The sequence below is a fragment of the Pinus tabuliformis genome, chromosome 4_1 (assembly GCF_031772625.1).
Source record: "Pinus tabuliformis cultivar Carrire ecotype Pingquan chromosome 4_1, CPIR1, whole genome shotgun sequence".
Lineage (NCBI taxonomy): Eukaryota > Viridiplantae > Streptophyta > Pinopsida > Pinales > Pinaceae > Pinus > Pinus tabuliformis.
This window is the reverse complement of record NC_142303.1, coordinates 580,664,251-580,669,091: the sequence shown is the minus strand read 5'-3', so window position 1 is coordinate 580,669,091 and position 4,841 is coordinate 580,664,251.

Genomic DNA, 4,841 nt, shown 5'->3' with positions numbered 1-4,841 from the left:
GGGAGCCAATGAGGTTGCCAGCATTGAAGGGACTATTGTTGAGACCATTCGGATGACATTTGGAGATGTAGTGGTAATATCACTTTGCTTCAATTGAATTAAAGTGTCTAATTCTTTCTCTATCTCCTTTAACTGATCATTAAGTTTTAGGATCAAGTCCATCAACTCTTCATGTTTATTTTCGCTCTCTAGGACCTCCTGTGTTTGGGGATGTTGCAGCTGAGGTATCTTCAATTGTTTCTTCAGTGCATATATATCATCATTTTGCTTCTTTATCAGTTGTTCGATGGCTTTAATATCTTTGGGGTCATGTTCCAATTCAATCACTAAGTCTTCCAAATACTTGATTCTAGTATCCTTGGCATGTGAAGAGGCCTTCTCTAGTTGATATTGAGTTGAGCTATTGCTCAATGAATTCTGCAACTAATGAGAAACTATGGCTTTACTTGTGAAGGTGGAGTATATCATCTCTCCAACTTGTTTGTGTAGTTCAATTTGGTATATGGGATGAATATCCCTTGCCATCACTTCAAAATCAACTCTCTTGAAATTTGTTGTTGTCCTTGGCTATTGTGTAGTTGGTCTTATGAAGGACGTCTATAGTTTTCCTCTTTGATGTCCAAAGCTGACATCAACCTTGTCTGATTGGTAGGTGTGAGTTTGAGATACTGAGCATAAGTTTGAGTCTTTAGTTTCTCATTTCTCATCTTGATCTATTTATATCTATCTCTTATATCCTTATCCTTATCAGCATGCCTACTAAATGAGGATACTTCTACACTTAGTTGTCTTTCCAAAATCTAGGTCTATGATGTAGATGGCCCCTGTGTTTCCTCAGATAGATTTGTGCCTTTACTTCTGTCTAGCTCAGTATCAGTTATTTCTACTGAGCCTTCTATGTATTCCTTCTTTGAAACAAGATTTAGCCTAGGTCTTTTGCTCTGACTGGTCTCTCACTGTACATTTGATGTGCCCATTTCTGAAGTTGAGGGTTCCTCCCTGGTCCTTTTGGGGTTCTTTTCCCCATTCTGAGGAATCTTCATGATATGAGGGGTGCTCATGGCTGGCTCTTGCTGTTCAGGTACCTACAGAAAAGAGCTCTCATCAAACTGTCTTTCTAAGTCACATAAGGCATTCTCTACATCTACCTTTGTATTGTTTATGTCTACAAGAGTGTTTTCCACCCACTTAGATTGATTTGCATATCTTTCTATCTCTGGTATGGGGTGGTGAATATAAGGTCCAAACTTGGCCTTCTTTCTCAATCTGGTCATAAATTCTTGAGGGTCATACTTCCACATGAAACTCATTTGGAACTTCATTTGCTGCAAAATTTGGTCTCGCTCCTTCCCTACCTCTCTAGAATTGTAGATGAAGAGGCCTAACTGATTTTTTACTTTGAATTGTGATCTTTTCTTGGCCAAGACAAAATTTATCTCATTAGAGTTCATTATTTGTCTATATTACTATAGAGAAAATAACCTCATGGGGAGGTATTTGGGTAGTTTATATGGTGCAAGTTGGCAACCATAAATCCTTATCTCTGTGTGGTTTTGGTAAAGATACCAATCTCCCACTTTGCTTTGTTTAGAGAACTGAAGGACCCTTTTGATCTCTGAACTTATCCTAGGTGGAGGGCTTCCTTCCAACATAGTCATGACTAGATGAACAAAAGAATCTATGAAATCTGAATAGGTATATGATAACTCCTTATGGAACAGTGGGGTCCAAAAAATGACAGACCAGGGTTGGCCTTTCGTATGCAACTTTTTGAGGGGAAAAGGAAATGTGTCTGGCTGATAATATAGGAACATATGGTAGAGGACAGATGAGTATTTGAACACTCTTTCATTGTGCATCCTAGTGAACTATTCATGCATTCTCTCATCTATGAACTCAACATAATTGTACAAAATAGCATGAAGTTGTCCTGGGGTACAAATTGACATGAAGGCTAGGACAAGTTCATCAAAAAATTCATCAGCGAAGTAGGCTAGGACACATGATATCATGGTGATGATTTGTTTGCCCCTTTCAAAGAACATGGCATAAAGATATGGGGGGGGGATTTTAAGAATGTACTGCTCTTCAACACTGAAATCTTGGAACAATTGGGTCAGTCTAGAGGGACTCAACTTGGAATATTGGTCTAACAAATCTCCGATTGATAGTGGAGTCAGGTTTGGTTTTGGTTGGAGTTGCAACATTTCATTTATGGAATCAGCTGTAATGGTGAATAGAATCTTTTTGTCAGGGGACATTATAGCTCTCGGGCTGGGAATGTAATAGGCATGGCACTGGTGGACAATTTCAGGGAAAACATGTACCTGTGGAAACTGGTATTTGGGCAAATTTGACTCCCAAAGGCCAATATCATCAGCATGGTTGAGGTATCTGTCCCTACTTAAACAATGGATTTTAAGCAGGAGGCCCTAGGTAGATGTATCCTGAATTTGGAAATCCCTGTCAGCTGAGGGAAGGTGGTCGAGGTCCAAATTGGGAGTTGTGATAGGTATAACATCCAAGGAAACAGGGGCAGCCATAATTTAGTTCTTGTGGATTTAAATTAGGTTTTACAGGTTTATTCAAAAAAAAATTACGGCAACTGGGATTTTTCAGAGGGTTTGGCCGTGGGTTTCAAAATTTAAAGTATTTATTCAATTAATTTTACTTAATTGAAACACTGAACAACCCTGATCATTTCCGAATTTGAAAGGGCGAGTGATAGTTTGTGGTAAAATACCCAGAATTGGGTGAATAATCTACAAATTTGGAGGCAGCTGCAGAGGTTCAAATGGTTCTGGTACAGAATGAGAGATTGACTAGGGTCTCTGCAACTTTCTTCAAGGGTGAATTCAAAGTTTAAATGGTGAACTTAGAGTTTGCATGTGTCACATTGGCTTGTAGGGGTTAACAAAGGAAATGAGCAAAAAAATGAGGAAAGTTGCTTCTCGACCTTTTATGGCACAACAATTATTTTTTGGCGGCAATTTTATGAATGACCAATAGGTGGTTTGGCAGGCTGAGTAGGGAGGTGATATTGGAGGGCCATCACACCGCTTTTGTGGCATGGGCGGTTTTTAGTATGAGTCACTCGATCTACTTTAGAGCGCGACACGTAGCATTCAGGGTGTCGGGGAAAACCGCCTTATCGGGTGGGTAAAGGTTGGCTATCTGGCTCAGCCGATATGGTTGTGGTCCGTTAGATTTGGGCATTTGTGATCTCACAGTAGTCGGGCAGAGAAGATGCATGGAAGAAATGAATGGGAGTTGAGGGGGGGGCAACAGTTTTAATCGTAGCAGATTGGGATTAATTTAGGAATTAATCGTGGGTTAAGAGATCGAGTGGGGCTTAATCGTGGGATTAGGGAATCAGCTGAGGTTAATGACAGGATTAACTTAGGTTTACCGGGATTAGGTAAATTAAGTAATGTTGTATCGGGATATGGGTAATTTATATAGTGTTTATTAAAACTAAGGGTTGGGATATCTATTTTAGGGTTTTAATTAATATACGAGAAAAAGGTAATTATAGGGGATTTATATAATAAAATTAGAAATTAATATGAAATGAGTGGAGTGACTATTCCTTAAGCCTAAATGTAAAAAATGTGCATTTCATCTCATGCATTTGATGCTTAGGATAAAGTACTTTTGTGGGTTTTGGAATGAAATATAATTTACATGGTGGTTTTTACTTTCCCTAGGCAAATGAAGTTTTCCCTTAGGAAAATGGATTTTATTAAGCTAATGAGGTGGAATGAAGGGAGATCAATTTTATGAAGGGGATTCTAACACTTTTTGTCCCTAAGTCATTAAGCTGAGGGTCTGGTCCCTCCAAAAGTCAGAGAAATGCTTTGAGCCTCTTTGACTTAAAGGATTTAAGTACTTAGAACTTATTTATGGGAAATTAGTAAGTAGAGGGGTGAAATGACTAAGGGGATATTAAATAAACCAAGTTCTAAAGCATTTTCCTTGCTTTGTTTACTGCTTATGCAAATTTGAAAGATGTATTTAAACATGACATAAGTGCTTTTGTGTAATCACTTGATATTTCTTCAACCTTTCTTCTCCTTATCCATTTACTTACCCTACCATTTTCTCTTCATTTTATTTGGGTGCATTTAGGCTAGCAAACCCTTATCAATACTTTTCTTTTACAAAGTAGACTATCTAATTCTAACCTTATATCATCCAAGGGCTCAGATTAAGCTTATGAGCTCCTTTTATTTTCTCTACCTATCTAATGATCTGCCAAGATTAAACTGTTTGGTTAGATTTTATTCTCTAACTATACACATAAAATTCAAAGCATGATATAATCAAGATGAAACATTTTGATTACCATGGATTGTGGCATGAAAAACAAGATCCACACAATTATTATTATGCATAAAATTAAACAATAGTAGCATTTAGACTTGCTCACTTTAATGAGTTTTTTTGTTTTTTTTTGGGTTCATATATTTTCATTTTTTGGCATTTTCTCATTCTTTTTTGTCCTTTGATTTTTCTTTTAGGACTTAACCTCTTTTTATTTTTTATAATTTTTTAATATGGAAAACATTTGCAGAAAGAAATGGTATGTACAATATTACAAGGCTTAACCTTAGTCATTCAAAATTATGACTTTTATTGGTATAGGAACCTAACACGAGTATCAAGTTACATGTATGATTTATTCACTAGTTTTGACATGCAGGTTGTGATCTATAATTGGCATGGAGGATTGCCTGGATAGACAGTGGATTGCCTAGCCTTGTCATTTCCTAGAAGTCATGGTGATTGTGGGTTTACTTTCATTACTTTGTTGTTGTTGGTTCTCATGTTTCCTTAGCTTG